This window comes from Mandrillus leucophaeus, unplaced genomic scaffold (assembly GCF_000951045.1).
Source record: "Mandrillus leucophaeus isolate KB7577 unplaced genomic scaffold, Mleu.le_1.0 Scaffold994, whole genome shotgun sequence".
NCBI lineage: Eukaryota > Metazoa > Chordata > Mammalia > Primates > Cercopithecidae > Mandrillus > Mandrillus leucophaeus.
In genome coordinates, this window is record NW_012110852.1 from 695879 (window position 1) to 710147 (window position 14269).

The 14269-nt window shown below is 38.6% G+C and overlaps 1 protein-coding gene across 6 annotated transcripts in view; it reads left to right on the forward strand.

Annotated features, from left to right (window-relative positions):
- AFF2 (AF4/FMR2 family, member 2) overlaps positions 1-14269 on the forward strand; it is a 501113-nt gene that overhangs the window by 414783 nt on the left and 72061 nt on the right. The window lies entirely within an intron of this gene.

Genomic DNA, 14269 nt, shown 5'->3' on the forward strand with positions numbered 1-14269 from the left:
TTGGCACCTTGGCATCAAGGCCTCAATACTCAGTTAATGAAAAGCTCATAAAATATACTTAACCGAAGGCTTTTCTTTTTTTGTTTTAGCTAACAGAAAGCAACTCCCAAGGCATTTTATGAGATACTCTTAAATCATAAACAAGCTACACAGACCTCCTTTAAATATAGTACGTCTTAGACATCCCTGTCTCTTCCAGAAGGGAAACTTTCAAATTAAGAAGGATGACTGTCTTGTCATTTGGGTTTGTAACATCTGATTGCAGTGTTACAATGCATGCTAGCCCTGCCAGCTCTGTGGCTGAGGGAGGACTTTCTCTATTTGCTGGGTTATTATAGGTCTTGTAGTATCACATCTCGAGGAACTATGTGTTAATTTATTTCGGCTGACTTCCATTATATTGATACCAAATACAGAAATGGAGAGTACATTGATTTTTAAGTTTCTGGGAGAATGGATCAGTTAATGCCAATGACAAGAAGCCTGCTTATGTTTTGTATAATAAAATAACTTTTCCAGGGCACCAGGGTAGCATTTAGCATACCATTAAATCCAAGCCCTAGTACGTTTTTCCAAAAGGTGTTGTGTACTTTGCTTTTAAGTTTCATTTTTCTTAGGCCAAAGAATATTTCCTATCAGGCTCTGTAACGTCTAGAGGGATATCCGTAGTCTGGAGATATATTATGTTGTAGTCCTGTGGAAGTATTTCTAGTAGCTGAGGTTTTGTCAAATCGTGCAGTTGGGGTTGAAATCTTCTCTGCAGCCTGATTTCTTTTCCATCTGAATGCCCTAAAGGCTTCTCCATTGTGAGCCTGTGGCTGGCAAGCTCGGAGAATTAGAGGTGGTGCTAATGAGGCCAGGGTCAGGGCTTTTGTCCCTGGGTGGGCGATTAGTGATCTTCTTTCCTGCAGTTCAACTGCACTCCTCCCTCCAGTCCGCCTGCATGCAGATGTGTGCCCCAGGTCACAAGGCATGGGGCTAGGGCTGGAGGAATGTAAATCTAGGCCCTCAATGGCAAATGTCTCCAAGCTCCAGCCCTCCCAATAGGAAGTGATTCCCAAGCTGCATTTTTGCATGCATAGAATAGCCCATCGGCAGTGTTTGGGGTTGCATTTAATTCTATTCTAATGGCCTAGAAGCGGGACCTGTTTTCTCTTTGCTCCTTGTGAGAATTTGACCCTACAGTAATTGTATTTTTATGAGTTCTTATTAATTCACAGTGCAGACTCTATCTAATGTCTAGCTTTCTGAGGAATGTTATAAAAAGAAGGAAGGGAAACTAGAAGTCACAGGATTATTGAGTTTTGTGCTTTAAATATATTTGAAAATCCGCTTAGTAATAAACCTAAGTCACAACCAACTGGTAGGTGTTTAGAATTGTCTTCTAATTAAATAAGATACTGTTCTCAGGATGAGTTTGGGTTCATGATACCAAACTCAGCACTTGAAGAAGGAGACTTCCTCAAGACCTCAGCTCAGAAACAAAAACTCCACAGCAGGGTTCAGTTGCTGTGCCTGACAGGAAAACGCAGTCAAAGTTTTTAAAAAGTTTTATATATAATAGTCCTTTTGCCATTTCTGACGACATCAAAGGCACCCCTCCCGAGGAAATCTCAACTGCACAACCCTACTATGCCCCAATTCAGCAGGAAGCAGTTAGAGCAGTCGTCGGCCAACCTCCCCAACAGCACTTGGGTTTTCCTGTTGAGAGGGGGGACTGAGAGACAGGACTAGCTGGATTTCCTAGGCCGATTAAGAATTCCTAAGCCTAGTTGGGGAAGGTGACCACACCCTCCTTTAAACATGGGGCTTCTAACTCAGCTCACACCTGACCAATCAGGTAGTAAAGAGAGCTCACTAAAATACCAATTAGGCTAAAAACAGGAGGTAAAGAAATAATCAAATCATCTATCGCCTGAGAGCACAGGGGGAGGCACAATGATCAGGATATAAACCCAGGCATTCGAGCCGGATCAGGCAACCCCCCTTTGGGTCCCCTCCCATTGTATGGGAGCTCTATTTTCACTCTATAAAATCTTGCAACTGCACACTCTTCTGGTCCGTGTTTGTTCCGGCTCGAGCTGAGCTTTCGCTCACCATCCACCACTGCTGAATGCTGCCATTGCAGACCCGTCCCTGACTTCCACCCCTCCGGATCTGGCAGGGTGTCTACTGCGCTCCTGATTCAGCGAGGCGCCCATTGCCACTCCCTATTGGGCTAAAGGCTTGCCATTGTTCCTGCACAGTTAAGTGCCTGGGTTCGTCCTAATCAAGTTGAACACCAGTTGCTGGGTTCCATGGTTCTCTTCCATGACCCACAGCTTCTAATAGAGCTATTGCACTCACCACATGGCCCAAGATTCCATTCCTTGGAATCCATGAGGCCAAGAACCCCAGGTCAGAGAACAAAAGGCCTGCCCTATCTTGGGAGTGGCCACCACTATCTTGGGAGCTCGAGGAACAAAGCCCCCCCGGTAACACTAGAGAATTTCAGTTACACACAATGCACTGGAACCCCAAATAGAGTAAATGTTCAATACATGTTTTCTGAATGAATAAGTAAACAAATTGGACATATCCCAGAAAACAGGGATTCTTCCAGGAAAATAGGTTTATTTCAGGAACCTAGCCTGCAGGCTTGATAAGGCTGGTGGCGCTCTTCTAGTAGAGTGTCACCATCATGTCAAAATACAGTACATAATATGTATGGTAACTAACCAAGTGGTCCAGTCCCTGTTATTCTTGACTCATGGCACATGGAAAAATGTTCCTCCATTGCTCTGGTTATTTCTAGCTGTTTTGTTTCTGACCAGTTCCTTGTTTGATCTCGTATCAAGAAATAACATTTGATTGTCTTTTTGAGAATACAGTGAAAATTGTGTACAGTTTTACTGGAAAACAGAGGCCCAACGGCATCATTTACAATTCAAGTATGAACACAAATTGGGTGTGGTTTCATATAGCCCTTTGGTGTGGAGTTTGGAAAATGGTTGAAAAAAAATCAAAAGAAGAACATTTCTTGACATGTGCAAATCATATGAAATTCAAATTTCAGTAGTATAAATAAAGTTTTATTGGAACACAGCCACACTCATTCATTTCCATATTGTCTGTGACTGCTTTTGTGTTACAATGGCAGAGTTGAGTAGTTGTGACATAAAATGTATGTAGCCTACAAAGCTGTACACTTTTACCATCTGGTCCCTTATAGAAAGTTTGTGGACTCCTGTTCTAGTTGGTGAGGTAGAAAAAAGCATTAAGCTTTTTTGTGATGCTGAAGGTTAAACTATCAATCCTTTCTCCTTTGGCCTTTAAAACAATAAGTAGATATTTACTGAGCCCTTATTGTGTGTTTAGGACTTTCCAGGGTTGATATGCCACTTAATTCTCATTCAGAGCAAACAGACTCGCTCTTCACTCACTACCTTTGAAAATCATATGGACATGAGATCCATTGACAGGGCATTGATGCCTCAGAAACCAATGAACATATAGAACACATATCTAGAGCATACTGCTAGTCTTCCAAACTGTGTGTAGATGGATTTATAGAAAAGATCATATGAATTTTCTAAAATTCTGTCACTTCCACATCTAACTAAGGTCAAATTAGCTTTCAGTTATGGTGATGGTAAATAAACTCATTAGTACATGGCTAATAAGTTTCTAAAAGTTTTGCCTCCCTCCCCCTATTTCTTAACCACTTATTCAATTTATTTTTAATATTTTCATGGTTGTAAGCTGCTTCTTTCATTGCTGTAGGGAGACTCTGATATACAGTAATTATGCTCCATTTAAAAAGGAAATTAAATATATGCCTAGTCAATGTAAGCACATAATGTACCTGGATATACTAATGCCATTTCCTTGAAACATTAAATACTACCTCTGAAGGTAAGACTCAAACATGAGTGTTCTTAAGATCAGTGATCAGGACAAGAGAAATCTGGTGTATTTCTCACTATAGTGGAACCATACTGGTATCAGAGTTTGATTAGTATGTTCAAATTATAGCTCCTTAATGTGTCAGAAAGACTTTCACTTGTATTTTAATGCTCTGCAGCAGTCATCTCCAAGATTTCATTGTGACAGTAAGGCCTGAGAGATCTACAGATTTCTTCCACCATATGTGACTTATCACATATATTTTTTTTCAAAAACACATTTCTGTTATTAAGACATATGTGATAGTACATTTCTGAAAATGTGAATTGCTTTTGGCTAAAAGCCATGCACTAATAAGTTGAGTTGAATCTAACCAATGTTGACATCTGTTACCAAAAGAGAGAGAGAAAGAAACAAAGAGAGCATGCACACACTGTTGTCAACCATAAAATTCTTCCCTGCTTTTACACTTTAACAACATTAAACAATGTGATGGTTGTCTTTCACAATTCAGGATCAGAATCCACTCTGCGTAGGAAATTACAGTTTTTTTAGGACCTGGTTCATTATAGATATGTTGCTTTCATTAGTGAAAATGACAAATAGCCACAAAAATTTTCCTGACTATGATATTTGCACATTATTCATTTATTCACCTGATGAATATTTATTTAGGTTCTACAATATTCTGGGAACTGTGATATATGCTGAGGGAATTAAAAGTAAATCTGAGATAGGTCCTACCCTTGAGGAGTTTAGAGTCCAGCAGAAAAGATAAAATCGGTTTGTAAAAAATTAAGTACAAGATATATAGGGAGAGAAATGTTTGTTAAATGGGGAACAGATAAATTACAGGGAGGCTCTAAGAACAAAAAATGCTTCTAGTTAACACCATCAAAGATGGAAGAGACAATGGGGAAGGAGAAAGCATTTGCACCAGGATTTTAAGGACTGCTGGTTTGCAACACTGGTGCTGGCAAGGGAAAGCAAGGAGCCCAGGATGCCTGATGGGGTGCAGGCAGTGAAAGACCAGGTTGGAAACCAAGGCTGAGTAGAAATGGTAGCTTAGGGCCCCTCAGAGCTCATCGAAATGAAAGAGATTCACATGGTAGAGTCAAATGGCATTAAAGAACTCTTCACTTGGTACTGAATGTGAATTATCAATCAGTCCCCTAATTATTAAACACAAAGAGTTGATAGACCGGGGTTCTAGTCTTAAATCTGATATTAGTTTGTAGTATGAAATTGCATGTGTCCCCTCCTTGTTATAGGCCTCAGCTAGATTATTTATATGGACATTCCACTTCTTTAAAAAAGCCAAAGCCTGGAAGTCTGTTTTATGATTATACTCATTTTAGAACAATATTAGCCCTGTTAGTTCGATGTAGATTCATGCATGCACATAAATTATATATATATATGTATGTGTGTGTGTGTGTGTGTGTGTGTGTATAATGCATCTATATTTAACTCCACACACACACGTGCACAAACACATAATGCCTTTCCCCACCATTTTCACCTTTTACATTTGTGGAATAAAGGACAAGAAGCCACATCATTAGAGTTTATCTTAGGTAGAAAATAAGTGTGGCTCCAAAGACACTGGGTAAAGCCTTTGAAATGGCCCCCTCGGATCAAAGGTAATTTTGCATTTGGAGTCCATATCTCTTATGTTGTTCTTGTATATATGCACATCACAGACATGCAGAATGTCAGTCAGTTAAGTCACCATTCTGAATGATAAGGCAGTGGAATCTGATTTGTGTTCTGCCAAACAAATTTTGTGCGATTGTCTCCTTTAGACAAAAGGCTTCAGCACCAAGAAGTTTTGGCATCTTCTATCATATCCCTTTCCTGGAGCATCACTGTGCACATTCACATAATGTAGGCTCAGAGAAGGAGTTCTGTTTAGCTTTGTCTTACCTAAGGATTCCCAAATGTGTTTGACCAGAGGATATCTTCGTCTGGCAGGGCAAATGTTTCATGAAACACAGAATTCAGTGTTGTTGCTAACAATAAAGTGGCTTCATTCCATTTAAAAATGTTTGATTCTACATTTGTTGGCAAGATCACAGAGAAAAGGGAACACATACACTGCTGGTGGGAGTGTAAATTAGTTCAGCTATTGTGGAAAGTAATGTGGCAAATCCTCAAAGAACTTAAAACAGAATTACTATTCGACCCAACAATCCCATTTTTGGGTATATAACCAAAGAAATATAAATCATTCTACCATAGAGACATATGCGCATGTATGTTCATCGCAGCACTATTGACAATAGCAAATACATGGAATCAACCTAAATCCCCATCCATGGAAGACTGGGTAAAGAAAATATGGTGTATATACACCATGGAATACTATGCAGCCATAAAAATGAATGAAATTATGTAGTTTGCAACAACATGGATGGAGCTGGAGGCCATTATCCTAAGCAAAGTAATGCAGGAACAGAAAACAAAATACTGCATAATTTTTTAAAATTTTACTTCAAGTTCCGGGATACATGTGCAGAACGTGCAGGTTTGTTACATAGGTATACGTATGCCATGGTCATTTGCTGCACATATTGACTCATCCTCTAGGTTCCCTCCCCTAGCCCTCCACCCCCATCAGGCCCTGGTGTATGTGTTCCCCTCCCTGTGTCCATGTGTTCTCATTGTTCAACTCCCACTTATGAGTGAGAACATGAATACTGCATATTTTTAGTGGGAGCTAAACAACGAGAACAATGGACAATATGAAAGGAACAACAGACACCTGGGCCTATTTCAGGTTGGAGGGTGGGAGGAGGGAGAGGATTAGAAAAAAATACCTACCAGATACTATGCTTATTACCTGAGTGATGAAATAATCTGTAAATCCAACCCCCATTACATGCAGTTTACCTATATAACAAACCTGCACATGTACCCCTGAACCTAAAATAAAAGTTTTCTAAAAAAAGAAAATGAATTGACTGTAAATGCTTAGATTTATTTCTGGGTTCTCTATTCTGTCATTCTTCTGTGTGGCTCCTATGTCTCTTTCACAGTGTGTTACTGTAAGTTATTTTTATGAATTGTAAATGCCCTGAGACACAGTCCTCGATGAGGGTATAGGAAATTTGGGGGTGGGTTCCACTGAGTGAGATACATGGAGCTAAGTAGTCCCCAGTGAACTTCCTCAGATCAGTGGGCAAAATGCCCAGTCCACTCATTTCAGGATAATGAGGCACCCTCAACAATGTGCTTCCTACATCCTCCCCAGACCTCTAGTCAATCTCTAACCGGCTCTAGACAATTTAAGGACAATTAATGGAAAGATACCAATAACATCTCTCTCTAAACAGCTGCATAAAATAAATTGGGCTCTTTCTGTTGTTCAGATAGACACAATTGGATGCAACAGGTTCCAGCAATCATTCTCACAGCTAATGAAATTTGCACAAATTTCTGGACACCTTTCTTTTCATTGGTATTTGCATTTGTACCATCTAGGCAATCTCAGAAGAGAAAACTGAGACCCAAAGAGCAAACTGCCCAGAACCCCAAGTTTCCAGGAACTCTTCAGTTTTTACCAACTCCCTCTCAGGACACACATGTCCACTTTCAATGCCTAGAAATGTGTTATTGGTTTTTTCAGTTGTATTATATAACTTTATTTAACAATTTATTTTCTTAGAACATGACACCAAATGTGTCAAAAATTAATGAATCATCATATTTGCAGGTTCTTTAACAATTATGCCAACTTCAATTATATAAAATTTATATCTGTAAGGATAAGTTTCTTCAAAACTTCAAACACATTAGTTGCCAAATTACCATCACTCGTCATTCCAAAAGTTTTATGAGAACCTTTTCTCTTTAGGTGTTAAATTAATACCCTAATAACCACAGGGATAAAATAGAAAGCACCCATTTATTGGTGAATCTGATGGACCTCGACTAAGCTGGCAAATGTGGAATTAAACCATTTTAAAGGGAACTAAACCATCTTACTTTTAGTATCAACATTCATAAAATACTGCCTGGTCCATGTGTTAGTTTCTAACTCTATCCTTCTTAGTGTTTGCTGTTTAGACAAGAAGGGACAACGCTGTTTAATCTGCCCACACAAATCAGCTCAGTTTTGGGTACATAAGAGTTACACCTAGAATTTTACTTCAATATTGCCATGTAGTGATCTTTCAGTAGTCAAAAATTTAGAGTCACATAGCTAACCTGCTAGAATTCAAGCAAGCCACACATTTGCTCTTTTAACTAACAATAATGATGTCCCTACTATGTGCCAGACACAGTTGATAGAGAGATTAGTTAAGTAAGATCTCTACTGTGAGAGTCCTCACACACTGGTAGGGAAAGACAAAGCCATTACACTACAGAATAGGTCGTTTTTGTATGATTGAAGCATGTGCAGCATTGTATAGGGCAGAGATGAAGGAGGGAGCAACTGCTGAGAGTGAGCTTTTCCTATCTCAGCAGGAGTCCCCCAGTGAACAGTGGGGAGAGGCCATTCAAGAGAGCAGAACAACACTTTCAAAAGGCACTAAGAGAAGAAAGCAGATACTGTGTTGTGAGCAATGTCTGGTACTTAGAGGCAGCTTGGGGCAGGGGGGTATTTTTCACAGTAGCAGAAAATACCAAGTGTGTGAGTTGCAGAATAGGAAAGAAAGGAAAGGGTTGTTGCATGTGCCAGTATACCTAAAGCATCACACTGCCAAATATTAATACTTGGGCCCTATTTTTGGTATTAGGAGGAGAGCAATGCAGTGTGGGTGAAAGTAACAAAGTGCTGGAAAGGATTCTTTTATTCTAGAAAGTTAAAGGTTAGAGTTAGGGAGAGATTATAAGGTGCTCTTTTTAAACTGTTTGCAAAGAAACAGACATATCAAATTCTGATTATATCTAGCTAATCTTTCTCTGTGGACTTTTATGTAAATCTCAGCTCATATAGAGTTCCTGTAAGCATTCAGCTGTTCCCTTGTAGCTTCATGAACCCTTGATTATTTCTTGCATTTTTCAAAATGTTTGTTTCATACAGTTCCTTTCACATTACTCAAATGTCTAGGCTACACTAAGATATAGTATTTTAGGCATGACACAAAACACTATTATTTTAGCTTCAGTTTCTGAATTCACTTCACAGACATAAAATTTCTTTCTGAATGTGTTTTTGTCAGCCCAAAACATAAGCACAGTAGGGCTATTTTTATTTGTAGGGAAATGATGCATGCCCCCATGGTGACTATATACAGGGCTCCAAACAGTAAATCAGTCCTCTGTCGACCACAGAATGTGTTCAGAGTCAAGAGCCCGAGGTAATAAGTTATTATTCAGTTGACTACTAGTTTGGGGGGACTGAGAACTATAGAAATGACTCGTTTTGGCCAGGGACTCAAATAGGAAACAAATAGTATCTGCTTTCTGAAAACTTTTGCCTAAATCAACAGGAATTAACTAGAGAGCCATCACTGGGGGAAAAAAAAAGTATATCATTCTTCCACAGGAAAGTGTTTTTATTTGTAGAATTTACAGCATAGTAGTATATTATATGTCATTATAATCCAGTTTTTATAGGCACATGTGTTTATATAGTCTATATCAGCATACCCTCATGCACCATGGTAATTTAAATCCAAGACAGAATTGTTCCCCTTGTTAGGGCAGGCAGAGGCAGCCATAAATAAAAGAAGGTCTCGAATCTTTCTCTCAATTCTCATTCCTTTTCCAATTTGTTTACTGCCTTCTGCACCTCTCAGCACCATACTGTCACAACAAGTGGGTCCCAAGTACTTAGGGAAAGTGTTTCAGAAAACTGTTGTGGCTTATATTCCTCCATGGAAGCCTGGCAAAGGGAGCTCAGGGCAGCCAGAGAGCTCATTCGTACTCATTCATGTTTGCGTTATCAAAGGCTGCAGTGTGGTTGCTGGGGATCTGCTAAGAATAGCATCTACATCTAAAATTACAACTTATTCATCTCTCTCACAAACTGGAGATGTGTGTAACTTCCAACACTGGCTAGGTGAAAGTTTAACTTGACTCAAACCATGTTGCAAGGGTTGAATAGCAAATTAGACATGTTAGAAAACTTGTTTTAAATATATATGTGGATGTGTATATATACTTCCTACATACACATTGTACACTCACATATAATTCAAGCTTCACCTATTTCCAAACAGGGATGTAACATAATTGAAACAAGATCGTAGAGGAGAATGTTTTAAAAAAAACTAGAAGAACCTATTTCCAAACACTACAGAAACATCTGTTTACATATGTGATGGAACTAGAAAAAGCTATGTGTTTTTAAAATCAACACCCAAATGAGGGCCGCCCTACAATGACAGAGCAGAGCACAGCTGTGCCCTTCCTGCAATGATGCTGTTGTGGTGCACAGCCCGTTGGGAGATCCCCTTGGAGAGTGCAGTCAAACCATGCATGAGGTTCTTCTCCTGGTCTTAGTGATAGGTGATAGACTTTTGAATGTGGTTTTCACTTTTAAAAACTAATCTAAGATGGTGATTCGGAGCCATGGATGTTGAAAAGCAGTTGTAAATCAAAGCAGTTAATGTGGTTCAAAATAAGAATGATTTCCTCTTGCACACAGTGAATGCCTTGAAGAGGAATTTTGCAAGGCTTTGAGCAGGAATAACAATATTGGACCACCGCTGTATACAAAATAGCATATGACATATACACTCTCACTCTCTTTACCCGACTTTATTTTTTCTCTTAAGTAATCATCATTCTCTCTCTCTCTCACTCTGTCCCTTTCTCTCTCTCTCTCCATGTTTTGAAGTGTCACCTCCCACAAGAATATAAGGTTCATACAAGTGAGAATGTTGTTTTAGTCACTGCTGTAACCCTAGCATCTCAAATAGTAGCTGTCATGTAAAAACAGCTCAGTATCTTGAATGAGTAAGTGCAAGCATCTAAGGATATGACTTTAAAGTTAAACCGTCCTAGTTTAGTTTGAGTATGCGTTTAGTCTCAGAATAAGTATGATTTTGTGCTGCCCTTTGGAAATCATACTGAATTAATTATTAACCATAGGGTAAATTATTTGCTTTTTTTGGAAAGGAATAGAGTTTTATTTTATAATAATCTATATTCCATATTAGCTTTACTCTGAGCCGTCATAAAGCTAGTTTTACTGTTATTAATAGAGCTAGAATTTGACCCTCCAAGTGATTCTTCTGGTGTATATCCACCTTCATACTTTTGATGCATTCCCTCTACGAATTGAAAAGAGGAGGCACAGGAGTGAAGATATCAGCCTCCCTATGAATGGGGGTTAATGCATGGGTAGTTATAGTTGATGTATGTCATTAGGCATTTTCAAGAATGACAGAAGTCAAATTTTCATAATATGGGACGAGGAAACAAAAACATCATTAAGTCAACAGTTGAAAACACGTGCAATTTTCTATTTTTGAAAGGCATCTTGATCCTCAGAAATCAGCAGGATTAGGCACAAAGCAGCCAATTTCAGAACTCACATACTTGTCCTCTTCTTTGGAGTTATGGAGTGTGAGATGCATCTGATACTTCCCTTTTGTCCTTCCTGCAATACTCCACTATCACAGCACTAAAAAACACTCAGCAGCTTTTCCCATTGGCCAATAGTTGCAGAAGTTGGATGGCTCCAAAGCTCTAAGGGAGCTGCCCTTAAGCAAGGCTTGACTCACTGTCACAGACATTTATAGCCACAAGGTCTAGGCAATATCTCTGCAAAGTGGTTAAACTAAACAAGTTTTCTTTAATTTTGTATTCTTCTCATGAATATGTAAGTCATTAAATTCTTTGGTCACATCTCAGTGATGGGGTAAAAATATCCCTCACTTAATATTGAAGTGTACAAAAGAAACAAACAAACAAACAAAATCCAAGACCGTGTTACAGGAGATAACATTGCTACAAGGTTAATTTTGCCTCATACAGCATATCCTAGAATTGAATTGCCTGATCTCCTCCCTCGGGGGTTGCTCCAGTGCTTGCAATAACCAAGGCTGATTTTTATTGGAAAATCACCTCTAGATGAAGAACATACTCCAGAGGAGATTTTGCATGGGACAAACTGGTTTCTGGTGACAGTGGCATGTTATCCAGGTTGGCACTGTTTGAGTTCCCAATCTTTCTATTCATTCAGGCAGCACATTCATTAGCATTCACTAACCCTTAAAACATGGTAGAATAAGTAGACATATCAGGGAATTTACTTTAAATTGTTTTCAAGACTTATTGGCTAGCAGGCCAGTATTCAAATTGTAGCTCTTAACATGCACATTGAATGTTTTACTAGTAGTGGTGAGACTCGCGATAGTTTTTATTTCAAATGCTTAACAGATAGCTCTTTTACATAATATAGGACACTCAAGGATCCTGACTAACTGGGAAGAATTATGGAGGGTAGGATGATAGAAGAGGGTATGATAATACTGAGCAATGAAGATCTCATGTTACCTCTGCAGGCATGGCTTATCGAACAGGCATTTCCTGTTAGTTGGTTTTTTTAATTATAAAAAGAATCCATAGTTATCTTGACAGCACAGTGTAACACAACTCACTGGGAGACACAAATTCGGAAATACACCCCAGCTTCCAAACTTCACCAAGTGGAAATGGAGAATATTATAAATGGAACACATTAAGCCTCCAGGAGGAAGGAAAGGGAGGAGGAAATTGATAGAGAAGCCACACATCAGAGGACGCTGGTCACCTTGGGATGACATTAATTCTAGGGGCTAGAGGGCAGATACTCAAAAGCTGATTTGATTCAAGATGGGATAGTTGGAGAAAAATCCAGAAAGGATAGTTTTATGAACAAGAGAGGGAAACAGCATATATTTCATCAAAGTACAGACTGCATCTGATCCTTGAGCTTCTTAGGCAAAACCTACAATAAGAAGGAGAGAAACGAACCCCCTGTTGCATTCCTTTTAAAAATCTCTCTGCCTGGGCCACTCACCAAAGCACAAGAAAACTTGTTCAGAGACAATGTACCTAATGTCTACTTCTAGATTTGTAATAATTCAGACATTAATGTAAAAAGCCAAAATGACTGTCTATGCTGACTGGTTGGTACCTTCCCTTTATGAATTTTGTGTCCAGATTACTCTTCTTTACTCGAACTGAGAGAGGGAAAGTAAAACAATTCCCAAGATTCAGCACTGACACAAAGCTTTTTAACTACTGATATAAGTGGTATATGGCTTAATACTTGGGTTTTCAGCAATCAAAAAGCAACCCTGTGCAATATCACCGTAGCTCAGTTCCCAGTGGGCATAAGAGATGATTAGATATATTGAGTTCTTTGTGTCATTCAAAGAATAAAGAATCTCATACACATTTGTGTTAGCTTCCTCTCACTTCATTTCAATTTTCAATAACCAGTGTCATCACTTGTAACAGTTTCTTCATAATGAAACCTCATGTCGAATTGGATTTGTCTCTCAAGTGAAAGCATATTGGGAAGCCTTCTTGAAAGCTGATCCTTGAAATAATTTTTACTGCTACAAAATTTTTACATATATATATAATTTATTTATTTCAAATTCCCCAAGCAAGAATAATATAGAAAATGAATAATAAAAACAAAATTATGACATTTAAAAAAAGTTATAGGTTCACTTTTCATATTTGACAAGTCTGGGGGAAGAAGTGCTCTGGTTAATCCAAATAATTTGGTTAATAGAGCTACCACATATAGAGAGAATGATTTTCAAGGAATTAGAAGGCTATATACCCTTAATAAGAAACAATGTGATCCATAATATAATCTTTTCTAATTCAGAAAGACCATATAAGACTATCACTGTGAAAAATTCTCATTGTGCCATTTGCACAGAAATTCTGGTTACTCAAAAGTTCTAGGTGCTTGGACACAATCATTCTCAGTCTCATTTTCCAGAATATCAAATTATGTTCTTGGATTTGGTAGTTTGGTGTTAAATCATGCCTTTGCTCTATGTGGCTTTCTACCACCTCAACAAAACTATAGTCAATCACACAGTGATGTAAAAAAAAAATGTGGTAGTGTCTGCACAAATTCTAGTGTCCAGGTTAAGTCAAGTATTGACTAGACATTTTGTCTCCTACTTTCCCAACATGAAGATAGTTGAATTGGGGTAGTTTTTCTATAGATTATTGAGAGTAGAACTCCCCCAAGGCTTTTTAGTAGTATAGATGACTGAAATCCAGACATATTCCTTGTAACCCCTGGAATGACAAGGGGTAGGAGCCCGGAAGCCTCTTGACTGCAAACCATCATGTTAGTTTATCCTGGTATACTATTCCAATTCTTTCCTTTGTGGACCAAGATTTGTAAAAGATTAGGAATTACTATCCTAGGGATTTAGGTGTTGCATATCTGTGTTCATTTTTTCAAAATTAA